The following is a 27,981-nucleotide window of genomic DNA, read 5'->3' as shown; positions in this document are numbered from 1 at the left end:
GTCATGTAAACACAGATGTTTAGTAAAAAAAAAAAGCTAGCCAAGATTCCAAAACTTTCATATAGTTCAATATTTAGGTACAGTAAAACATATACTGTATACCACCACAATGGATCTGAAATGAAGAAATCATTATGTGATTGAAGTGTAGACTTTCAGCTTTAATTTAATTTTAGACAACTGTATTATATCCTATAAGTATGCGCACCTAAATATTTTTAGTGTTTAAAAAATGCTAAAATTAAAATCTGATAAAACATTTTTGCACATCCAACTTCATTTAAATCAAAATAAAAATGTAGAAATAAAAGGTAATGGCATCTAGTGGAAAAATAAACAAAATTCTCAAACTTGCTTAGTTCAATTCTAGCAATAAAACAACAGCAGAAAACAGTCCTGTACACTGAGTCAATCCATTGCTGAAGTGATAAAACAATTTAAAACAATTACAACCACAGTGCATACATATCCACAAACTAATCGAGCCCACTTAATCCAATACAGGGTCACAAGCGCCAGACCCTATCATAGCTATAGACGAGAAAAGATCAGAGGTACATTTTTGAATAGACTGGACTGAAAGATTAATAAAAGATAATGTTTAAGGATATCCTTAAATGCAGAAAAGAAGCACTTGTAAAGGCAAGCAGGTTTAATTTTTTTTTAAATGTCTGTGGTAGTAGGCTATAGATGTTCTGCTGCATAGCATAAAACTCATAAGGTTACACACTAATTACTGGACTTGGGCCATGTGCTACAGCAGTTGTTTGCAAACTGAGTCCTGGGAACCCACCGTGGCTGCAGGTTCTTGTTACCCCCAGTTTCACAATTCGTGACTTATTTTTTTACCTCAAACTGATCTCACTTCATTAGGTTGTCTTTGTTATCCTCTTATCTTACTATGTATTCACACAATCACAGCAATGTAAGTTTCACATTTAAAAGACATTTAGAAATATTTGCTTTTTTCCTATAGCTTTAAATTCTAAACTGTCCTTTGTTGTTTTCATATTGATTTGCTTTTAGTGTGCTCCCTTAATTGTACACAGAAAATGACAAACAACAGGCAGAGCAGACACCCGTGCATGCAGCATTGAATTCTGCAGGTACTTCAGCATCAGACTCAGTAATGCACACTGTGAATAATGACTAAAATAACCCAACACATGGAAAAGTAGAATGAAAATTATAATAATGAAAATCTTAGAGACCAATTTAAAAAAAAATACGAAAATATACTGAATCATATAAATGGCTCATTCAGAAAACTCTTAATGATTTATGAATATCCCAAATAAAAATGTGAATCAGTGAGACTAACTGAAAGGACACATTACCAAAAAAAAAAAAAAAAAAACCTATGAACCAATAAACCATAACTAAAAGAAGTATAGGGTAAGTACATAGTGGAAGTAAAATGCTAGTTACCATTCCCACAAAAGCCAAACACTGGAACATACAGTACATAAAAAGAATAAGAGGATGAATGCATTGCACCTTCTTTGTTTTGTTACTTAAATTTCCAGAAGGCAACTACGCAGTAGCTCTTGTCCCATATCCCCCTCCAACCAAAGTGCCATAACATTCATCCATATAAAGAACAGCTTGTTTTATCCAGCAGACAGGGAGACGGCTTACGACCTTTAAACAGCTGGGCTGTGTAGGAGACATTTGTTATTACAGCCTGAAAGCTCCTGGTTTGTCTGACATTTCACACAAACCCCTCTTTTGTGTAAAGGCAGCTCTTGTGTACATTACCTCAGGAGCACCTCGTCGACAGCTGTCCCGACATAAAGTGCAGTGTGCTCTCGGGCCAGCACCAGAAAGTGGGCAGAATCCCATTTTATTTCACACACAGCAGTTACTTCATCTCCCTAACCCGTGTGTCACTTTTGACAGCATGCTGCTTATTTGGCACATGGAATATTTAGACCTTGTGCTATGTGGCTAACATAATAAAGTCAATCTAAAATGATACAGTTCAACTTTTACTGATAGTGACCATCACTAGTTTCATCAAACTACTAAATCTGTTTACAGTAAATGCAAGCTCAAAAATCTATGGGCCTGTCAACAGTACTACATTTTCATTTAAAAACTAATACATGTGTCTATGTTTTCACCTTTGGTCCACACTACTCCACTGTTTTAGATCCCTTAAAATACATACTTTTAAAAACGCTCTCAAGATGCATTACAACTCCAGTGTTGTAGTGTGGAAGAGCAAAAAAGTTTTCTGAAAATGATACACTGTGCTCTGATAGATTCACACTTATTTCATAGCACATTTCTGATTGGATTCTGCTCATTGCAACGCCTCATGCATTGATTGGTCACCCTTCATGGTTTATTACTTAAACTTAATCTGTTCGATAAGGAGGATTGCATTGCGCAGCAAAATTGGCAACAAGGAGTTTAACGAAAAGGATGACTGCAGAATACAGCCAAGTTCACAATATTACAGGACAGAGAGAGACACAAAAGCACAGTGCAGTAAAGCAAATATATACACATACACACACATGTACAGTATGTATGTTTTGTTTCTTTACAAATGTTGTTTGGTACAAGATGAACTCAGATTGCTGCAGACTGCTTGTAACAAATCCCTTTCTCGAATAAACAAAGTCACTAACATCTGTGAAATTTTCATTTAATGACAAGATGACCACCACCAGTTCTGAAGACTGCTACTTTTAGCCATATTCAGTGTTTTAATGTGATAAGAGTGTCAATCTGCTGCGGCTCCTTAAAAGAATTTCATTTTACTGATACGCTTATGCTGATAGTTTTGAAAGTGTACAAACCAAGCAAGAATCTGTTTCTCATGGGGTCATGAATTTTTTGTTACACAGATTTACAGCAGATGAATTTTCGGGCATGTCAGTATGGACAAGTATCCTTTTGAAAATGATAGAAAAATGACAGTGTAGATGGAGGTCTTTTTTAAATTCTGTCTATTTAACATACACCAAGCTTTCAAAGACACTCAAAGCATATCTCTCCATGATATGATATCATTAAATAAAACTGCATCAGCGTTAAAAGTGGAAAGTAGTAATGGGAAGAGGTAGAAAAAGTTGCAGAAAATAATCCTTCATGTTTGAAAAATAGATACATAAAACTGCACACATCACTGACTTAACATCCTAAATTAGAAAAGGGGAAAAATGTTAAGGCCACATTTGCGACTGGATCTGACCCTCCTCTTCTTAGAGGAGAAAGGACAGCTTATATTTAAGCACAACTGGCAAAGAGTTCTAACATTTTATTTATAGTATAGCTATAAATAGACCACAAAGATGACGATTTCATGTGCAGCCAATTATGCTTGAACACGGGGAGGAGTGGGACCAATAAATTGATGCCTGGTGGAGTCTGAAAAGCTGGAGATTAACTTTCAACATACAGAATGGAAAGAAAGGCTCAAACAAATCCTAATTGCTCCAAAGATGAGGAAGAAATCAAAAAAGATGTGGAGATGGAAGAGAAAATGGGAGCCAACCCACATTCCTCTCCCAGTCTTTGCTCAAACTTCATTCCTTGGAGCAAAGTGGAAGGGGCTTGCAGGATCCTTCAACTAAATTCACTTAAGCTAATGTCTCCATACATAAAAACGCTTATTAAAATTCATTATCACTAAATTGATGTTTCTATTCATCAACACTCACAAACACTATTTTGTTTCAAGTGGCTGCTCTCAGTCTTGACAAAATGTGTAAGACAAGAAGCAAACATGCAAAGAACAAGCACACAGTGCAGACTGCTGCTCAACATGAGGCCATAAAGCATGTCTTTGGAAGATGGTTGCTTTTGTGAAAATCAGCAGTTGGCTGTGGCTTTCCAGAAAGCAAGGTTGACAAACTCTGAAACACTAAATTAACCACATTTACTAGCACTGTGTTAAGCATTTCTGCTCCCAGGGCATAATCCAGAACCTTAATAAGCAAAACTGACCCTCCAAATTCAAATTATTCTACAGCGGTTACACAGAAGTGAAATACTAAAAGACATTTCCAAATGCTCTTAATAACTGGGACAAACTTGGTCCTAATGAACTTTAAAATAAAGAAAAAAGGCTTCTTATAAAATAAAACTAAATAAGCACACTGTTTTGAAATATTACTACCTAGATTAAATCCCTGAGAGTACACAGATTGGGGCAGAGTGATCAAATTTCAATGGAACACACTGTTGCATACTGAATGCAGACACTGTATTTAGGCCAAATGAAAACAGGCTAATAGCAGCTGCCTGTAAGCATTACGACAGCAGCTAGCTACTATGAAAGGATCTTTAAATGTAAGCTTTGATGGGCACTTTTCTGAATAATGAGAGATTTTACTTACGCCTTAACTGTATCATTTAACTGTGGTCTACCCACACTTGCCAGCAGAAGACGCCATATCCATATTGCCTTACAGTATGATTAAATTTTGAAAGAAAGCGTTTCAGACATTAACCACATGTTAAAACTCTACTTGCATCAAATATGGTGAAAGTCCTGAACATTTCCATTTATTTATTTAGGTGATGTTTTTACTTAAAGAAATGGCACAATTGTGTCCATATTCCTAAAATGTGAACATTAATGCCACATGTGGTTTGATCAGTGTCGCATATTGAGCCAGTAGTCAGGAGTGAATAAGCAATCTCATTCTGTGCAGTTCAACATGTTGCACATATAGACAAAATATACTTTGATTCCCAAAAAGAAATTCACATCTTTGCACAATATATATCATACATTGCACAGAGACAAACTACTCAAAACAGTAATATACGCACAGTATATAGTACACACACATAAGTGCATTAACAGATTAATTTAAGATAAGCATGATGGGTGAAGGTATACTACAGTCAGATGGATACCGGAAAAAAACAAACCACCATTCAGTTGTTTAACTTCATTTATTTAAGTAAACATCATATATAATAGTAAATGACTTGTGAATTAATGCAGACACAGGCCAAGTATCTTCTTGTTCTCCTACAGTAGACCTGAATGTAACATTTGATCTCCTAGGCCACAGTATTCTTATAAATCTCCTTAGACCATGGGTGGGTCTCTCGGGTAGTGTCTTAAATTGGTTTCAGTCTTATTTATCAGGTACAAAGTTGTCAGTTGTGGTGACTGTATGTCCATGATATTGTGTACAGTGTACCACAACGATCTATTCTGGGACCACTGCATTTTTTCAATCTACATCCTCGCCAGATTAGATAGGCCATATTATCTGAAAAAGGTGAGCTACAACAGCTATGTGAATGACACACAGCTTTACTTTATAACACCTGAAGACATTAGACACTCTGGGCTCTAGGGCTGTGCCATATCACATCATCCACAATAACACCAGTATAAATTGCTTTCCCTCAAAAAAAAAAAAAAAAAGTGGATTCTGCTTCAAAAGTATGTATTTTATGTAAAATCTATATATATTATGTATGTATATAATAATCCAAAATGCTCCAAAATTTGAAACTTTTTTGTGCCTCAGAGTGGAAAATTACATGCCAGGGTTTTCTTTTATAAAACTTTGCTTGCATTTGAGCCTGGAAATGATTTGGCTACATGTCATCAGACATCCAATAAAGCACAAAACTTTGCAAAATATGCAAGAAAACTGTTACTGCTAAAGGTGGAAACACAACTAACTTGTTTCATCACTTGAAGCAAAAACACAATACAACCAGGCTATGAAGGCACATAAGGAAATACTAGCAGCTGGTGATATGTGGCCAAAAAATGAACAAACGATTCATCTGAGCATCGCTGGAGCACTCGCTAGTTGCACTCCATATGACAGGAAGAGCAAATGGTGAATGAAAATGACTGATGAGGTTACATATTGTTTGGCCAAGGATATGATGCAAATCTAAACGGTGGAAAAGCAACTGGTTAAAAAGCTTGACCCAAGATAAACCAACCCAAGTAGATATTTTTTTCAAAGACATCCTTGCCTGCGATGTATGAAACATGCAGTGCCAAAATTTGGCTTAATTTTAATAAACAGTAAAAAGAAACAGAAAAAAAAATCTGAATCACTGTTTGAGAAGTGCCTGCTTAACATGCTAAGCACAACCTGTCTTGACAGTACAGTAATCCTCGCCTATCACAGAAGTTACGTTCCAGACCCACCGCGATAGCTGAAAATCCACGATATAGAAAGACCACTTTTTTTTTTTTTTTATAGTTTAAGCCTTAAAATACCCATCCCACACGCTTTAAACACATGTAAACTTATTAAAGCACACTTTGTAAACACGTATGATATGTGGATGTCGGGCTAAGGATATGAGTAACATCTCTCTACTATAAAACATTTTAACTTCACACAAGACAAGGCAATGAGACCGGATAAGAGCTGCTGTAGAGGCTTTTAAATGATTGACACGCTGAGTGACAAGCTGAAAAACAAGCAGCACAAAGTCCATTTCTCCTTTGCGTCCATTCAGCCCCCCCCCTCCCCCCTCCCAAGAGAAGTGGAAGGAGCGTAGAGTGCCTCCGGGGGAGGGGAGGTTTGAACGACCAGATCCGAGCACTTCTCCATCGTGCGTTCAGCCGTCACCCCCCCCCCCCCCCCCTCCCACCTTCAGAACGGGCAGAGCAAACAGAACAGGCATAGCATCTTGGCAGAAGCAGCGCAAAGCCAGTAGCTGATCTGTCCACTTCTGCTTAGCGTTCATTCAGCTCCCCCCACCCCAATCACAAAGTGAGAGGCAGAGACGAGAAGTGGAAACAGGACAAGCACAACACACAGCTGGCCAGCAGCAGCAGCTAGACACCAGCTGAACCGATCGCATCTCTTTAGCGTGCGTTCAGACCCCCCCCTTCACAACATGAGCAGAATTATAAGTGCCGCGAGAAAGATATTTAACCACACCAGGGGCAGGAAATAAAGGACAAATATTGTTTTTACAAAAGTTTTAAAGAAAGAATGAAAATAATGCATATGTAACAATTCCCATGAATGCAACAATCTCTTTAAATTGTTTATCCGGTAAACCAAACGATGGAGTGGGCGAGCAAAGTGAGCAGGCCCTAGTAATAATAATAGTATTAATAAATCCGCGATGTAGCGGGGCGCGATAGCTGAACCGCAATAGAGTGGGGTATTACTGTATTACTGTTGTGATTGGTTGAGTGAGGGTCTGTACTCTGTTCATGCAATGGGATTGGCCAAAAGGAGAATTGAACAAGACCAGGAGATGAACACGGCGTGTTAAGGTGGGGGTATAGGGGAGGGGTCTGCTCCGACTCTAGCTACTTTTTGCTTTGAAAAGGGAAACGGGAACACAAAAACATTGAAAGAAAGAAGTTTAATGATAAAGTACAAAAGTAACCACTGAGTGTGACTGCTAGCATCATACTCAGTAGCAGCAGAACAAACAAAAAAGAGAAATGACACAATGATCTGTGAGTCACGAAAGAGAAAGCCCTGGGTTTCTTTCAAAGAACATTTATTTTCTGTTATATATTTCCACAGTTATAACAAGAAACTCAAGACTTAATACTTCCTAATTCTCAATAACCCCTGAAAAGATACACCCTCTTCTTAAAGGGTCAGTACCCCAATAAAATTGAATCATTATCTAGCCTATTATTAATGTATAAGCTAACCTTGAACTATGAAATTAACATATCTTCAAATTAATTATTAGTACAAAACTTGGCTTGCACAGGCAGTTTCATTTTTCTGCCGCTAAGCATATAAATATCAAATTATTTAAAATTTACTGGATGCACGGTTTGTTGTTTATCACCTGTGTGTGTGGGCCATTAAGGTTTAATAAGAGTAACTTATTTAAGCCTATAAGATTGTAAATTAGTTTATTGCGAAATTTTAACAATAAGGATGGCTAGTTAACTATTGACAGTGTTTACCTGTACAGTTCCAACACTGACATTCTAACTTACCTCATTTTATGGTATATTCATTTTAAGTTTACACAAGAAAGTAGAGGCAATGCAACAGTTCCAGCAGTGATATTCCACATCATTTGATGATAATCCAAAAAAGGAAACTGCTATTTAAGTTTTGACAGCATTTTTATTATATTTTAAAAGGAGTGGGCGTTTACATTTTGACTGATGGTTTGTTTGAATCACAGATTGTTTACATGTATTCTTAAAAATCTGAGGTCAGTTTTATTAGATAACAACATTGTGTAGGCTCCTGAAGAGTTACAAGGTTTAGTTTAACAATTATAATAACTAAAGTAACTTAAGTGTTAAGCAGTTATGTTATACTTAAGATTTCCAGAGAAAACACTACCCTAGGCTACTTTAGTGCTTACATTTGACTTATGCTGTGTCACTACTAATGCTGCAGCTCCTGGCACCTTGTGGTAATACATTCAGACTTTGATTTAGGTAGTCTATCATCAATGAGCTCATTGGAAAATAAGGATGGAAAATGCCTGTCATTTTGTTGCACTAATAAATGCTGCTGCCTACATTATCACAAACCACCTTTAAATTTTGTGATATAATTTTGGGGCTATGTCGCCCACCCCTACTGGACTCTCCGACCTAATGTCTTACTTGAATTTCTGAATGAATGAGTTATTTTCTCAAGATAAAGAAAACTGGAGTCTTAGAGGTTGTCAAAAATCGAAACAAAAATGGAAATTGTGAAGATCTTAAAAATAAATTTGATCCCTTAGCATTAAAAGTCAAGGCGGAAGTAAAGAATTTAGGTGTAATTATGAACTCTGACCTAAACTTTAAATCACACATTAACCATATTTCTGGAACAGCATTTTTCTATTCAGCCAAGCTTTAGGTCCATCATGCTTGCTGTGCTGGATGTCATTAACATAACAACAAAACACTACATTACATTTTTAAAGAAAAACCAGTCTACAAAATAAACAAACAAACAAACAGACAAATATCAAGCAGAAACAAACCTCTGGGGAACCAAAGTCCTTGAAAAATGGCAACCTCAAACTCTGACCTAGGCCACCCAAGAAACTCCCTGATCATTCTACAGCATACATTAGATACGTTGAAAACTGCCCATGAAAGCCGTGGGATCTAAATTTTACTATAACAGGGCAATGATGCAAGGCAAATGGGATACATGTCCATTTAGGTCCACATACGAGTGTGACAAAAATATCCAAAACAACTTCTACCAAAGGTATAACAAGGAGAATGTCATTTAATCTGCTGGCACTCCAAGTTAACACTAGAATTACCAGAGCCTACGAAAAAACTCGTAGATCCAGCACACCTTAAATCGCTTCTTAAATCGGTTCACATCTCTCCGCCAGCATCTTTTGTCCTCTAAATGTGCTGATAAAAGACAAGCTGCCAGCAGCCGGCTATTCCATCCCCCCACCGACTTAGAACGTGTGCAAACTTTTCCCAGCTCATCCCTTGATTGATTATCTGGGAGTGAAGTGGAGTTTTAGAGTGGAAATAATAGATCGTTATTTGGAACACACGCATTTCATGCGTGTTCCGTTTCTACAGTAATCTGTGTAAACACAGTGATAAAACAGAAACTTTTTCATATTTTAGTAATAAATGTTACAAAATTTAGGCATAAACTACAGAATGTGTAAAGCCCGCGTTCCAAAGATCAAATAAACACTTACACAAAAGCTTCAAGGATGCTACTCCAATTTCCGTGGTGTAGTGACTACGATTTGTTTCTCAGAGCGCAGCAACTTTGCAGTGCCTCACAGACCTGAGTTTGATTCCCCACTGGGGATAAAGTGTTGCTTTTTTTTTTTTTTCTTTTTAAACTCAAACGGACATAAAATTTATAAATTGGTATGCACTGTCAGTTAATGAGATTGTTATATTTTCATGTGGGATGCTCCTTTTAAAATATTTTTTTAATAATTGAGACTGCAATTAACATGAACAACTGTCCTTATAACTTATTTTTAAGATCCATAACACACAGACAGACAGAGCACTGCGTAATAGATAGACAGACAGGCAGAGATATATAAATAAACAGGGAAGCTACATGTACTGAAAGAAAAAAAGGATCAACATGTGCGTTGTTCCTGCTGCACTGAATAAGCTCACGCCCTCTAACATCACCCCATCCCCCCAATCTGACTCTCTAAGTAACAGCACAAGTACAGACACAAACCAAGGGTAATCAAGAGTCCCGGTTCGATCCCCACTCACTCCTATATTTGCCGTTTTCAGCAGTAAGCTGCTCTTTTTGTTAATATTATACAGTACACACATGCACTTGGAGTGGATCTATTATTTCCACTCTAAAACTCCACTTCACTCCCAGATAATCAATCAAGGGATGAGCTGGGAAAAGTTTACGCAAGTTCTAAGTCGGTGGGGGTATGAAATAGCCGGCTGCTGGCAGCTTGTCTTTTATCAGCACATTTAGAGGACAAAGGATGCTGGCGGAGAGGTGTGAACGGATTTAAGAAGCGATTTAAGGTGGGCCGGATCTACGAGTTTTTTTGTAGGCTCTGGTAATTCTAGTGTTAAAGGAAAACTGTACTGTATTATTTAAAGTTCATTGCAAAAGTGCTCAATGTACAAAAAGTACTATACAAAATATAAAATGAAAACAACAAAACAGCTAGTTCAACCTCCAGTACTCACTTCATGTGTGAAGCAAATCTACTGTGATTTAAATGTTTCTTTGGTTACAATTCATAGATAAATATACAATCTTTAAATTAATGGCTGATAAAACAAATATAGTATTTTGGAACTATCTACTAACAGTCTGAAACAGAAAAATACTAATAAATAAATAAATTCTGTCAGAAAAAAAAATGCTCATTTAATTTGCAATACACAGTTCACAGTTGTTTCCTGTATCCAGTGACCAAAAAAATCATTGTGTGGGCAGTCAGAGATCCAACTAAGAATTCATTATGCTACATTGGACCTGGTTTCCCGTCAACTACTCCACACCCTTTACTAAAACAAAATTTAAAAAAGAACCAAGTGCCTTGGTCTGCTGGTCATTTCCTTCCCTTTTGTTCACAGACAATGCCTATGACTGGGAAAAGTAAGATGTGAAACACAAAGGAGGAAAAAAAAACTTTGGTACAGGTCAATTAAGGATTGATTAGTAAGATAGTTTACGTTATTCAGGTATTGATTTGTGTAATTTTTTATTGAAAAGCTCTACAACTTTTACGTGGGTTGGGGAGGAAGACCTTTACTTCATGCTTCATCCACTTTTACCTAAAAAGCTACAGAAGTTCAGCAAAATCATCTTTATTTTTATGGGGGGGGGGGGGGGGGTAAAAGTCTGTAATTACATGAAGTACTTCAGTATTTTCTAATAATTCATCCTTTATTCTTTTATCCAAAAATCTAGGCTAAAAGCCATGAAAGAAACAGTGCAGCCAAGTAGGGCAATAAACTGAAAACATGAAATCCTCCAGTTCAATCTCAACTTGTCTGCTGTATGCTCACAATATTCCAATACCTAAACAATTCTAGTATAGCTGTCAAGTTCCTTGGAATGGTTTCCACTGTGAATAGGTTATATTTTTATAAACATTGAAAAAAAGAGGCTTCTGATTCAACAGCCCACCTCCACATTTTTGTGTGCAACGCAAAAAAAAAAAAAAAAAAAGTGTCATTGGCCAGGTCTCACACTTAAGAAATATGAAAAGAAGTACACAGTATCACCGGGGCACTGTTCACTATGAAATCAATATGCTATTAAGTGCAGTTGTCATCACTGGCGTATTTTGGGACCTAGGCCAAATCATACACTTGATGGTGCTCAGATTAGACAGACTGATAGAACTATCTATTCTCAGAGGGGCATTTGGCTTGTTATAGAAGCTCAATAAAGAAACAAATGAATAAATAAAAGGTCTGAACACACATACACACACACATTAGAATGACTAAAAAAAAGGAACCAAAAAGAAAGAAAACTGGCCTGGCAGTCCCAGTGAAGTACTATACAGGCATATTGCTATTGGTATAAATGAACCCCAGTTGCATTTTCTTGACACACTTTTAAATAATCTTTTGGCTGAAAGTCCTCAATGTTGATATGTCAGAGAGGGGACAAGAAGCACTGTTCATAGTGGCACTCAGTTTTGTTTTCATTCTCTCCTCCTCTATAACCTCCAGGGGGTCCAGAGTGTCTCCCATAACTAAGCCTGCCTTTTAATTAGCTTGCTGATTCAGAGGCCTCTCTTGAAGTGTTGTTACGAGCCCAGCACACCACAGCAAAGAAAATTGCACTAATCCTCACAAGAGTTGTAGATGTGGTGAAAGATGACAATATCTACATTAAAGGAACATAGTCTCCTAAGAAAAATGAGCTAGCCCTTTCATATATAGTTCCTCTGGTTTACGAGACCAGTCCAACCACTCCATATCCACTCCCTGAATAGCGACTGGACATCATTGTGCTAATATTAAGTTGCAGACTATTCTTTCTTCACCAAGAAGCAAGGTTCTCCACTCCTCTGTCTCACCCTTCATGTAAATACACCACATAAATGCAGACTGATCAGAAAATATAACACCAGGTTGTGTCACTTGCAGAAGTTAATATTCTGTGGTGTATAGAGTAAAGACCAAAATTAGACAGGGCTAATTCTTGTAGTGCTGTAGGGGAACAAAGACGCAGGCACGAACTGCTATCTGCCTGACAGATTGTCCACTATCCAGGACACCACACACTCATCCACCTGCATATATCTAAGATTACCCCTTAACAGGAATGGCTGGATGCTACTGAGGGCACTTGAGATATCAAAGAACATAATCCTTACAGTGCTGCCAACTTTGTCCAGGTGAGGTTATGCGTTGCGGAGCAGACAGATAATTGTGTCCTACGCTCCATTCTTTGTCTGATAGGCAAACTGCAGTGAGTCCATGTGGTCTACCACAATTTGTCTCATTCAGTCCAGGACCAGACAACTCCCCAGAAGGTCTTCATAATATGGGACCAAAGTGCCACTGGTCTGTAGTCATTTGGTGAATAGATGCCTGCCTTCTTCACAACAACAACAATGCAGGGTATTTTCCACGGCAGTTGTACTTTTGAAATGTTAAAAGTAGCTTTATTCACCCAAAAAACCACTATAGTGATCCAAAACTTAGAGGGAGGAAATGTTTTAAGTAGAAGTTACTTTAAAAATGTAGACTCAATGGAAGTCGGATAATCTTGGACCCTACAATTAAACAGATGCATCCTTAAACAAATGATGCCTTTCAGTTTCCACTGCAAACATACTGCTTATTTATAGTAAAGAGATTTTCTCAATGAATCAGGCCTAGCCTTACTTTGCACACTAATCTTGCCACATTTTGAAAGCAAATCAATATACGGTACATGATAAAACATAAATCAAATTATAAAAAGGCAGAGAATTACAGTCACCTATCTGATACAACTGAAAATCTTCCACGGCCACATTCTGCATTTTAACAATCCTATTTGTTAAAAAAAGTTGTTCCAATATAAAAACTCCAGCCAGTATCAATACTACAATGGTCACTCCTGAATAAAGAAGGAAGGCCTCCTACTGAGACTATACAGCATGTAGTTTCAAGGCACATTAATGTGCAAGGAAGCCTGCAGAGCAGACACCAAGGAGCACGAATAAAGCTAACTGCGTGCACTTCTTTAGATACTCTGAGATCATCAGGACTAGAAGACACTGAGTATTGAAATCCAGGAAAACTGCTTACTAATGAGTTCCATCTTTCAGCTGTTAACTTAAGAGCATATGGACCTGATGGGTTATCACAGATGGATGTTTCCTCTCAAGACATTGTTGCCAAACAACTAAACACTACAGGCCATCAAATAGTGCTGTTAAGTTCATGTTTTAAATTATCTCTGTTCTTCCAAAATGCACTGTTCTTTTCGGGAGTGAAGTAAATCACAAACTTTTACATTAAGGTTTTAGCATTTCAGTTAATTCATAATTTTCATTCTGGCAGCTTTTTCCAGGCTTATTTGTGCTGTAAATTGTCTTGCAATTGTGCATCCTACTAATAATGCTCTAGACTGAAGGAATTACTAAAAACTTTTCCTTTCTATTTTGAAGAAAGCAATACACAACTAAAGCAGTGGGAAACTCCACCTCTGTTCCTTTTAATTGTCTAAATTGTGATTATTTAAGACACATAACAGGAAGTGCTGTACAATAAAAGCCAAAAGGCAGTCAGCTCTTTCTCTTTTCAACATTTTGTCATGCACCACCTGAGGACATGACCCCTTTTTCTTTCAGTCTGTCTCTTTCTGTGTCCTAAGGACAGATTCATTTGTATCTGTGTCATGAAACCAGACGGTCCAAATGCTCCTCCCTTCACATATGCCTAAGAAAGCAGCACTTTACTGTAAAACATTAAAAGCAGCAGCAGACTGCCTGGCTAGCCCCTACTTGCCACTTGAAATACCACACCTCGTTTGGCTGTCCCAGTTCCTCAAGCTGTTTCGAAAAAGGCAATGTACTCACAAAGATCTGCAGGAAGGACAACATGAAGCAGATGTTCATTGTGTTGTTTATATGTAACAAGTAATAGTTTGCAAATTACATTCCTTTCAAAATGTTCACACGCACACACACTGAATCAAAGCATTTCTTTCAGTCATTAGTCACAATGACCACTATTTTACTAAGATGTTGGTCTATATTATCTGCAAGGCTACTTCTACAAAGCCCTTACAGGGCATCTGAGTGACCCTGGGAGATTTAACAAGACAGTTAAGGCATGCAGTGTAGAAAAAACTAAATGACTGTGGCTAGGGATATGAAAAGTCTTTATAGATAAAGTTGGTAGTCAATTATATATATGCATGATTTCCCTGATATACTGTTTAATATATTTTGTCATCACTGCTACAATGAAATTAAACTAACTCATCAGCTGTGGGGGTGGGGTGGGGCAGGGGGTTATGTATTTGGGGCTGGGGAAGCCTATCCCGATAAATATTTTTAAAATATCTTATCTATCCATTTCCTTATGCCATTAAGGGTCCTAGAGAGTCCCAGAATCATCTTTTTTGTTTTGCTTTTTTTTCTTTTGTAAAACATGGTTAGTTAACTTTAAAACCAACCCTTCAAGTCACCAATTCTAGGGCTTAAACATAAGTGTGGGATTGTGAGGATTGCATCTTTTAATTTAAAAATCCCACATGATTTAACTTAATAAAGGTGGAAAATCCTGCTCTTCTTTCAAGACCAAAAGGCTGTCTTTACTGCCAATTATAACCAATTATGGTGAGTTCAGAAGCAAAAATATATGATTCATGAATGCTTTCAGATCATTAAGATGTGATCAATCAGATGTGAGTCGCAACCATTTTTAAATTTGTCATGTTAAATTTCTCAATATAGAAATTAAAAACAACAGACGGATCACTGGCTCATTTATTTATAAAAAAAAAAACACATTCAAAGCTCAAATACAAGGGAACTAAAGTTTCTGTGTTCATCCTCTGAATGTAATGATCTGGTGACCAGCTGCACGTCCTTCCATCCATCCACTTTCTAAAGAACTTTCTAAAGGACAACTCAGGGCTGTGGAGAACCAATGCATATCCTAACAGCAGTGCAAGATGGGAACCAGTCTCAGAAGGTGACATACGGTTCACTTATGTGCACACATGCCCATGCTTACTCAAATTGGGTCAATTTTGAGCTGTCCATTAACCTTAACCCTAGTGTTTGTAATAGGAGGCAAAACCCATGTCAATGATGGGAAAATGTAGAAACTCTGCACCTGCAGTGCTGGATAAAGATATCACATTATATTTTATATATATATATATATATATATATATATATATATATATATACACACTAATAAAAAAAGCACTTTTAGGACAAGTAGTCTACAAGAGTGAAAAAATTAGCTGCACTGTGTATTCAGTCTGTGTTTCAGAAACTCCACATTTGCCAGACACTTGTGCTTCAGAGTGATGGCATGAGCTGAAACACACGAAACAGTCCACTCTGATCACAAGATACCTAATATGCTAGCAGAGTGCAAAAATCACAGAAGTGCAATTAGTGGGGCTGCTTAAACAACACACTTTACTGCTAAAAAATACACTGGATCACACTACGTTTGTATGAATTGTTGTATTGTTGAATCCAGATAAGCATTCACTTGTATAACAATGTGACCAACATAGTCAAAGTGCATATTTCATTGTAGTAGTAGTATTGTCACCTGTAAATATCAAGGCACATATCTGAATTGCACAATAGTGACTGATATGCAGCTGTCAGTTACAAGTGTGTTACTAAAGCCCTGTCTGTGGATAATTCTTGACCACAGACATCAAGCTATAGCAAACATCTGGGTGTTTATACCATGAAAACAACACAAAGCTTGTTCAACAACTTCAATTTTAATGTCATATGTACTCATTACAATGAAAATCTTATTCTGCGAGTCCTCCAGAAATAGACAACAACAATACAAACCAATATACTAAAAATATTCAGGTGAAAAAGAAATGCAAAACAAACAAATATATGGGTGACTGATCTTCAGAAGTTTCACGTAACAAAGGCATTTGAAGGCAAAATGTAAAAAAAGGAAAGACTTGGAAAGATAAAGTATCCGTAGCTTGTATTTTACTTAATTTGACTTTACATTTAAGTAAGTGATATTAAGCAGCTGATGTTTACTGCATGCAGCGATGCAAACAAAAATCTCAGAATAGCAAATGTCATAAAACCAACAAATGGAAAGATTTTGTAATTGAGATGTTGTAAATTAAAGTATCTTGAAATATGTTGACATTTACTATTTTATGCTGTAGTAAATGTTTTGATTTTAATTTTGATGGTAATAATTCTAGTAGTATTTCAGTTTTAACTAATAAATTTAGTATGTGCACATGTTAAGATAAAAATCAGGAAATTCATGTTAATCAGATAATTCTTGATAAAATCCACCCTCCAATTTTAAGTTTTTACTTAAAGGGAGAAAAGGCTGGTCTGGTGAAATTTCTTCCCTCTCTGCTAAATATAAAAATCCTGGCCCTGCAGTCATTTAAAGAAGATTTTTCTTTAATGGCAGGGAAACAAAATAAAAAAAAGACAGAATGGGTTCTTTGAGATTTTCCAAAGAAAAACCTGTTCAGAGAAAAAAACATTAACCGCCACAACGAACAGAAATGGTTTACATTCCTGCAAGATTAAGACGACTTTCTCGGCGTGTCTCATCCTGTCTCCTTCCAAATGCCAAATGTTCTGGAATTCACATAACAATTTCCCTTCACTTCTTCAAACTAAAAGACCTTGAGTCCATATCATGCTTATCAAGAAATAAGAGAGGAAAACAATCTTGGAATCTACACCTGGCAAACACGTCCAGTGTTTCGGTAACACATTACAATGTCTGTGAATGAACTATGCAAGAGTTTGCAATAATGTTACAAAACATTCAAGATAACCAAACAGACTTTTAACTACTTTACTATTAATCATAACATGCAATGTACTGGCATCCCAAACAGATTTGGTACCTACTGCTTGGCTAGGTTAAGTCTTCAATCATAAAACTGGGTGTGTTTAGTAAATGAATGGATGGAAAATTAATGAATAAACATGTAGAATTGTTTCCACATAGCTTCACACAGGGCTGTTTAAACTTAAATGTATTACTTCAAGGGGCAACTTTAACCAGATAAATAAATATCCCTTGTTTTATCTCCAGAAGGAAAGAAAATCAAAGTTTTCCTTTCAATCCTGCATCACATCTCTACAGGACTGACTGTGTAGCAAACATGCTTTCCTGTACTCAGAACACTTCTCAAGTTACTTGACATGACACTGTGCAATTTATTTTTATCGACGTACATGAAGAATGCTGCATGTGAATCCTCAATTGCCAAGTTATTTTTTTTCAGTTCAAATTTCAATTTATCTTTAAACAAGGAACTTCCATTTGCAAGCCTAGTATATGGTGTACATTTGCAAAATACAAAAAAAAATTACACAATATGCCTTCTAAACACACAGATACCCATTCACACTACATAAAAGTTACTGATCTTCTAATTTGTATGATGTTAAGTAAATCCATTTCACAAGCACTGCTTTTTGAATATGTTCACTATCATAAGTATACCATGAGCACAAAATGTAATTGAAGCTTCAATCATATAACAGAATTCCACACCCTTTTTATGCAACTGACAGAAGAGCTCCACAAAAAAACTGAAAACTATGTACAGAGCTTCGACTACATTTCACTACATTCTGTGGTGCCCTAAAATCTTCTGAGGTACCTTAACATCAGAAGAAATTGAAAATAATGAAGACTTACAATTAAGATTAAGAGACAAAAAAGTGTTCCTAAACATTTAAATGATTCAAGCCGTAAAACCAAAGTCATCTAAAATTAATTTAAAAGTCACTTAAAGACATGTGTGGGTTGTTTTGAAAGGTCTGAAACACAAGCAGTGTTTTGTTTAGCTAGCATTACCAATCACATGTGTTTCCATATTTATGCCAAAGCAGCCAGCTGAGAACTCAACTGGCAAGCCTGTGGTTAACAGCTTTCCCTTAGGGCACCCTATAAGGCTAATGGATTACAACTGGGGCCCTACCAGGTTCACACAAGAATTTCCAGTCTTCCTTCAAAGAGAATACACTTGTCAGTTTTCTTTTGAGATATTGAAATCTGAACCAGTGTGTGTCAAACCTTTGTTTTGAAACACCTCCACATAGATTACATCACAGCTAGTGGCTGTGAACATGCACTGACTAGATAGATCGATCGATAGATAGATTCATCTTCTCTAAAGGCAGCTTTTGTCTGAACTTTTCTCCTTTCATCTGCACTGGCTTTGTTCTATCCTTGACTTCCTATATACGTTACTTGCTTTTTCCTATTCAATTGTACAATTGATGATGGCTACACAGCCTAAACAGTGTCTTTAACTTTTCTTCCTTTATTTGCCCCCCATAAAATGTATTTACACATTATTATATATATACACATACATAAATATAAAATATTATATATATATATATATATACACATACATATATATATATATATACACACATACATATATATATATATATATATATATATATATATATATATATATATATATATATATATATATATATATATTATATATAAATAAAATATATATATATATATATAAAATATTATTATATAAAATATATATATATATATATTTTATATAATAATATTTTATATAAATATTTTATTTATATATATATATATATATATATATATATACACACACACACACACACACACACACAGGGTGGTCCAGATTTAACTATGCAACTTTTAATGCAATGCAATAATTGCATAGTTAGATCTGGACCACCCTATAAGTGATTTGCTTTGTTTTTAAATCTTTCAGAGGTTTAGCCTTCACATTAAGTGGAATGTTTAATATAGCTCAATTTGTCAATCCTGTCTCTAGATGTAGTATTATAGTGCTTTTATTTAATAAAGAATGTTGCTACAATAAGTCTCAAACATGTATCCTCAACAGAAATGCTACAGAAACTGTTAATTTATATTTTTGTAAGCAATACTAATTACTTCATGTGCATAACCATAAGTGCAATTTGGTATTTGGTGTACCTGCCATGCAGAATGTGCTGCTAAGCACCTTTAAACAATGAGAAGACAAAGTTGTAAAAGTCACTAATATATCCGTGCCCTGGATTAATAGCAAGTAAGTTTGTTGTGCTTAGATTTTTTCTATCCAGATTGCTGGCATGGAAAAGTGCCACTCCATACTTGGGAATGTGGAAAATGTTACCTACACTGGGCAAAAAAACCTTACATGGAACATTTGTTAGAGACAGACAGATGCACTGAACCTTCCTCATCATGCTCATGTAGACACAGGGAACAGTAAAATACTGTACTCTGCATATGATTAAGTGGGCTAGTTGGCAATAGAGTGATTTAGATATTCAAGCAGCTGTCGAGAAACAAGATGTTTCTCGTCTACTAAACTCTGTGTTCGTCAAGAGCTTTTCTTAGTTCTTCTTTGTCAGGTTGTTAATCCCTTTATGTTGCAAATAGCTGTCAGTTGCCTATTGATCTTTCAAGTGATGTAGTGATAGTCCTCAATATCTGTAGTTTGCACATTTTACTAAGTTTTGTTTCTCCAGCATGTCTTCCTTCACACTCCCTATTCTTGCTATTTCTTTTGTCTACCTTGTCCACCACCCATGCAGATGGGTCTCCATTCTTTCTATTGTAACATCTCTTCCTTATCCAGCAACCATACCAGAGTCACTTCAGTAGAGGTCATCAACCTGAAACTAAGCATGTTTGGGCAAGGCCAGTACTTGAATGGGTGACCATCTAGGAAGCAGTTGTCCTTCGATGAGACATAAAACCGAGGTCTTGACTATCTGTGGTCATAAATGATCCTTGGGTATCCTGGGATGCAACATACTAGATGTGGATTAAGTGTCTCCCCACACATTAATCTTGATCTCTGTTGCTGTGTGCACCTTAGTTCTTATATGCATCATAGCTTGCTTTGTAAGTTGCATTGGATAAAGGCATCTAAATAAATAACAGTAATATACACTGAGCTACAAAATGGTTCCCAGAAACCTAAAGTTATAAATAAAATTCACATTTTCTATAGTCTTCAAAAAATATTTTACATTCATACAATAGGCACTGTAAATGTGAAAAGACAGCAGAAATCTTCACTTCTGTACTTTATTGATAGGTTAAATGTCATGAATCTGACATTTTCATTTCGCAAAGAACACACTTCTCAAAAACTCAAAGGATTTAAATGTACAGGTTTAATATTTTCAACCCATTCATTTCCAGCTCATGCATTCAATTCAGATTTACAAAAAGCCAAAGTCCATTCCAGCAAAAAATGGGTGCAAGGAAACAAAGCATTACAGAGTCACCAACTGACTGTAAAGCACGTTCTGGCCTTAGGAAGAATCCTTTCATAAGTAAAAACTAAAAATATTGATAGACGCACACCACTACTGATAAAATTCCCAAATTTGATTTTACACACATAACAGGTAGTGGAAGCAAACAAGAAGTTAGATTTTTAAAAGCAGATACAATAAATCGTAATGTTAGATCACAGGCATCTGTCTTGAAAACACAAAGCAAAGAAAGCTTAGGCCATGCACATAACACTTGAGATACATATTGGCACCTTAAAGACTAAAACTCATCAACTAGCATCTCGCCTTTGCTGGCCTGTATAACACAATTGAGGATGCTAATGTATTTTCTTTAGTACATAACAAGAAGCAAACCCTGTTTTCAGTTTTGTAAATTGTTCATCTATGGAGAACAAATGCATTACAAAAACAAAATTAAATGATCATGTGCAAGTTTGCTTCAAATAAAATACACATACATGGCTATAGATATGTTTACATTATACAGAGATGTGAATTAAGTATTAACAAACCGCAAAATGCACATTTCCATTATAGCCTGATCTGAATACACCTTGAGCAGAGCTACAAATAGCTTTGCATGTACACTTCCATGTTTTCACTCTTTAAAGTTTACACATGAAGACTAAATGTATACTTTTGTGTACTTTTAAATCTGACACAAATAAAATGCAGTAGGGTAAGAAAAGAGAACAGTCTAGAGCAGTTTATTACTTTTATTTGTTAGAAATGTGTAAAACAATACCTGTCTAAGGCTGTTCAAATGTTACTGAATTTAATTGCTACGGAAACACACCAGCTCCCCAGAAGGAACATTTGAAACAGACCAGGACGATTTAAATGATGACTGTACCAATTATACTGCAAAATGTCATATACATCAAGTACAAGAATGAAGTATGAGACGTTCAGAAAGGAGTAATATTTTCTGATCATTTACATATTTTGCTCTCTCACAAAGTATAATGAACCCACATAACCATGGACAGTGGCCAAAGAACAGAAGGTATGTATTATTTAAATAAAAACTAAAAATGAATAAAGCTTTCTGGAAACAAAAGACTTTACCTACCCTCCATATAGCTAGTAGTTCTGAGCATGGACTTAAGTTTTTGGAAATGTAAAATTACATTATAGTCCTAAATTGCATTATCCTAATCAAATGAAAAACTATACACATTCTTTTTTTAAACGTTAAACAGCTTTTTGCAGAACATCTGAAATACATAAAAGAAAATTGTATGTTTTCATATAACACTGATATAGACTGCTCATGTATTAACTATAACCAAAAGAGAAGAAAATCAGGGAGCTGAACAAAATTAGTATGATCCTGTTAATCCAAAAAATCAACTGACAACATCCGGAGTACAGAGACACAAACTATCCCTCACAATCTCCAATCTTAACTAACCCAGCAGCATTGCTAAAATGGCTTGGCATGTGTTAACAGTCAAGTAACACACAGCACCTTTTAAGGCAATGAAATGACTCTGAGAAAATCCAGACAGAGGGCGAGAGCAAAAGAAACAAGGAGAAAATGGTTCACAAGCAACAAAATGAGACAAACCAGAAGCTAAGAGGAAAACACACAACATTCAGTGGCACTGAGAAGCCAACTCAAAGATTCTAATGAGAAAGGGTATCCTTAAGAATCAAGTAGCCGCAAGATTGATGCTCTAGATCAGGGTGTGGAACAGATGTATAGGGGCTGGGATTTTACCTTTAGCTCTTCAGTTAGTCAGTTTTAAAGTGTGGTATGATAAAACAGGAAATGCCACTTACAGCAAAACTATGCATCCCTGTTATAATTTAGGACTTAAACTGGCAACAATCTAAGCATCACATTGGGAATGCCAAGGAAACATGCCTCTCTACTGCCAAAAAAAACAATGTTTTTCATTTAGTATCCACTTCAATAAAAGAACAAGTGTGTGTGCCCATCCACTTGCAGTCTTTGTAATTATAAAAGATTGTGCATCACAAACATTAACACTGCTTTTACGAATCCTATAACAAATGAAATATAGCAGAGACACATTTATTGCACGGTGCACTGCAAAAGTCAACTCTGAGGTCTACATTGATTACATAGCTTTCAACCCGTCTTAGACAGGTAAGAAAACTAGTAAAGACATATCTGCACAGTGAAAAGACCAATAAACATTACCAAACTCTCACAGGTAACTAAAGACAGATTGATTTTAGAATAATATTGATTTTAAATAATATTAAGTATTCCACAGGATGAGTTTGGAAATATTAGGGGGAAAAAAAAACAGGTCAAGAATGTCACAGATGAAATTCTGGAAGCTGTTTCCCCATTCTCACTTCTGAAGAATCCTCTCAGGCATTAATGGGTAGTACTAGGGTGTTGTACCATGTACGTGATTACATCTTGCCTGAAGAAGGGGCCTGAGTTGCCTCGAAAGCTTGCATATCGTAATCTTTTTAGTTAGCCAATAAAAGGTGTCATTTTGCTAGGCATTAATGGGGAAACTTTTATGAAAGCTTTTTAAAAAGTACGATTTGGGAGTAAAACATGGCTGATAAAAGCAGAATATGAAGCAAAGCTGCAAAGAATAAAGGTGTGAACGACTGGAGTGTCACAGAGTGAGAGGAAGATCAAGTCTGAGTTAAAGGACAGACTTTGTATTGAGGCAATGAGTGGTGTGTTGCAAAAAAAGGTGGTTTGAGCATGTGTAGTGTAAAGGAGATGATGTTTTGGGGAAGTGGTACTCCAAGATGAAGGCGGAGGGAATGAGGCCCTAAGTGAGGTTTGAAACTGATGGTGTCAGATGACATGAAAAGAATGAGTCTTACACCAGAGGATGTAGAAGGAAAAGATTTGGGGCACTTAGCCAATGACTCATCTCAACTTAAGTCAACAGATAAAATGAAAGTTGAAAAATATGTATTGACAGAAAACAAGCTGGTATGTTCATACATGCTATTACATTCAAGTCTCAAGAATTTTCCATAAAATGTCAGCTCATATTTGTTATTATAATTTTGTACATATGTGATTTATTATTAAGGCGTCAATAGTCACGGTCATTGGGCATATAGATACAGCTCTCTTGACTGCTTCGTTATAAGTAGTACATATAGATTTAAATCCTGAAGCCGAACAAAGCAAACGTCATCTGTCAAAAAATGATGAGGATGTTTTATGAGATACACTTAAGTTCAAAGAAAGTCATCCAGGTGTCACTTTTGTGGTCATTGGTGCAAGCATGTTACAGGTAAAAGTAAAACAGCCCCATCTATATGTTAAAGTGCTTGGATATTCACACAAGCTTGCAGGTTAATTAGTGAGGGTGAAAGAAAGGTGTATGTAAGCACATTAACTCAATGAAAAACACCCACTTCTTCAGCAATGTGCCACCATAAAATTCTGCCATCTCACTGCATGCCTGCTACAACATTTCTCATGGAGGTTTCAATGACTTGTAACAAGATGTCAACATAGCAACTGTGAAATTATACATCAGGAATACAAAAACGAAATTTAAAACAATACTGTTAAATAAGCAAACAAAATCTAATCCGAAACAGGTGAATTACATACTGTTTTATACATTGATAATGCCATGCTAAAATAAATATAAATATGGGGGAAATTTTGGTTAAAAAAAAAAAAAAATTTTAAATTTTAAAAACTGACTTCAGCTGCATGATAACCCTGAAGAAAGATCTGAAATAAGTTTGATTTGTTTTTTGTAACTGGCATTATGAGTATGCTTTTCATTTAGGACAGGGTGTGGAGATCCCTAGTAATTAAGCCATAATTCTTAACTAGCTGGGACATGTAAGAAAGTGTAACAGCTCCAAAACCAGCAGTTCAAGTGAAGCAAAAATGGAAGTACTTTGCTAAGAAAAATTGAACTAGTAACAAACACAATATCAAAAACCATGGACTGTTTCAAAAACATTCATTAAATACAAAGTGGAGGAAACAAAAATATCAGGAGTACTACTTGAATTCTGTGAAAAACATGGTCCACTTTAAAGTCTCACTGAGAAACAGAAATTTAGCAAAGGAGAACAAACCAAATATGTCCAGCAGGTGTGTGCTGTGTGAAGGATCTAATCAATCCCTCAAATTCTATTGAAAAGCAAACACCAATGTTTCTCATCTAACATTTTTTGTTACTCTTAGGTGATTAGCTGTAGTAAGATTCTACCTTTTGTTCTAATCCACAAACATTTACCCAGTGTCAAACAAATCACCATTAAACATGTGAAAACTTGTGATGTCTGTCCAATCTAAAAGGTACTTTCACACAAGCATTCCAACATGTGCTGCATCTCCAAGTAAAGTCAAAGTGACAACCCAGATTTGAGGCTGTTCTCCTGGCAAAACAAGTCAACCAGGTTGGTGACAGTTAAAGGCCATAAGGAGGCATGCAATGATGATAGTAAAAAACATATCTAATAATTTTTAATGTAATTACATAATTATTAGCTGTACATAAATCAAACATGTATTGAAAATGTGGTGGAGTCAAGAGATAAGCATTAACGTTAAACTATCATCTCCTTTTATGCATGCATTCTGCTATTTAATTCTCCTTTAAGAAAGCCAAATAGTTTTCATAAAAATTGAGAATGATATGGAAACATTAGCCCAGAGTTTAAAACGTTTGAACTACTATCAGGATTGGAGTGTTGACCTAAAAAGTGCTGAAATGTTCATAGTGGCCACAGCATTGGACTATAAACCACAGCTAAAAGTTTAACCATTACAACAGTATGACCAGGAAACATTTTAATTTACTTAAAAGAAATCCAAGGTAAAAAACATGGAAACTGCATGTGACTGTGTGATCTGTAGATCACTTTGGATAAAAGCATTAGCTAAATGAATGTTTTGCAAATACTGAAGAAATATGTTTTTCTCTAAGCACTTTGGAAATTTCCAGTATGACCTCTGATCGAAAATGAATGCTGCTGCAATTTAATGACATAAGCCACATGTGACTACACAGCAAGCAAAACAAAAAAAAAAACAAAACATTGGGGTGAGTGGGAAGAAGCACTCAAATTGTGGAAATACTCATAAAGTGCTTTTTAAGAAGATATACAAAATTGCTGATGTGACTTAAAATAACCTCTCATCAAACCTGCTAATACATCTGTTTATTATTGAGTTAGAATGACAACAGGTTGTATGCTTGTTAGACATGCAAGCAAGAATTTTACTGTACTCTGTACACGTGACAATACTACTATTTAAGATATTACAAATGAGTATGGAGGTTGAAGGTCACTTATTTTACCTACAGTAAATTGGGATTAATGCTAAAATGAACTAACAACTCAATAACCTAAATGTTTTCAACCATCTCTTAAAAAATAAGGATGTCATTTATTTTAACTTAAACTGCAGGCATTTGTTTAAATGCTCTATTATGAAAACTACACCACTAGCCCTAATCAGAAGATTGTAAAAACTAAAATTCAGTCCAAATGCACTACAAGAAAATAAGGCTTTGTAGTGTCTGGCTCTAATTCAATAATTGCTGTTTAAATGAAGAGAGCCAAAAATTCAGACAATGCAAGCTGTTTTGTCTTGCTTTGTTTGGACACACAGGAGCAGTACAACAACCTGCCAAAAGTAACCTTGCACCATAGTGAGGAAGGTCTTACTTTAAGCAGTGTGGTCTAAGGTGCTGGACTATAAACCACAAGTTTCACCTCTAACTTCCTACATGACTTCAAGTGAGTCACTTAAGATATCAGTGCTTCAGCTGCACAAATATGGAAATAACTGCATTATACCTACAACTGCACTGAAAGATAAATTAGATAAACTAATAAATGACAAACTTTGTATGCTTACAAATAGAAAAGATTTAAAATAATAGTAATAGTGGAAATAAATTGGCCCTAATTGACCTTAGCCTACATTTTTTTCTTTACTTACATTACTACTAAAACCCTTTAGATTGGAAAACTGCAAGAAACTCATGCCTTTGTAAATAAAATATGGATATCTGCACATATGTCTTATTTGTCTTTAAATGGAACTAATGGACCTACAAAATGTACTTAACCCAGACTGTCTAATGATAAAATCTTAAAATAAAAAAAACTATACATTTTAAAAACTTCATTTGTGAGGTAGTCAAATCAATCTTGAACTATAACATTATACGGGTCACAAGGAACGTACCCTATAGTGGTCTAGTTGTGAACTATAGATCACAAAGCAGAGTGTCTGTGTGATCCTGAGTGAGTCACTTACCCTTAAATTATTCACACAGAAACAAACATTTTACACCACACCTTCCTATAGTCAACACTACAAAAAAAGTACTTTGCAAGTACAGTGCTATGCTACACCTGTTCACATTCACATACAGATAGGTGAGGAAATGTTGGATCACAAAGAGAGAAGTGAGGGGATCAAACTATTAATTGGGGAGGCTACCAGTTTACAACATAATCACTGTAAGCCACTTTGTCTGAAAATGAAGCAGAAACTGAGTATATGTAAAGCACATTAGGAAGGTGTTCATAACAACGAGCTATATAAAATTAATTTTGTTTTTAATTAAACCTGAATCACTTGACAAAGAACAGGTAAACAAACAATATTTCCTTAACATACCAACTTAAAATAGCTGTCAAAAATAACTTTGTAGCATTATATACACCCAAAAATATGATGTGGAGATAACTGGGGAAACACAAGACAAAAGAACCCTGACCCAGAACCACACTTTTAAGGTAAAACCTGCAACCAGCAGTTTCAACCACTAAGCCACAGACCCAGTAAGACACATTGGTCACCAGAAAGATTAACTTCACTGCTTAACTGTTAAATAACATTACTCCTACTCACTCAAAACAAAATGAACAAAAACTGTACTGATACAGGACATCTCTGTAGTAGCTAATATCTGATTAGACATCACTTAGGTGGAAAAAAAAAAAAGATTCCTCCACGTTTTACACTCAGAAATGCTATCTAGCATTTTTTTGGAGGAATACTGATCCAAAATAACATGTATTTAAGTAGATAGAAATGAATTCCTACATAAATATATCTTTGCATAAGAAGCATTTTTCTCC

The 27,981-nt window shown here is 35.8% G+C and overlaps 1 protein-coding gene across 4 annotated transcripts in view; it reads right to left on the bottom strand.

Moving 5' to 3' along the window:
- LOC114647335 (MOB kinase activator 2-like) overlaps positions 1-27,981 on the bottom strand; it is a 254,024-nt gene that overhangs the window by 36,130 nt on the left and 189,913 nt on the right. The window lies entirely within an intron of this gene.

Source organism: Erpetoichthys calabaricus, chromosome 2 (assembly GCF_900747795.2).
Source record: "Erpetoichthys calabaricus chromosome 2, fErpCal1.3, whole genome shotgun sequence".
Classification (NCBI taxonomy): Eukaryota; Metazoa; Chordata; class Cladistia; order Polypteriformes; family Polypteridae; genus Erpetoichthys; species Erpetoichthys calabaricus.
This window is presented reverse-complemented; position numbering and strand designations above follow the sequence as displayed.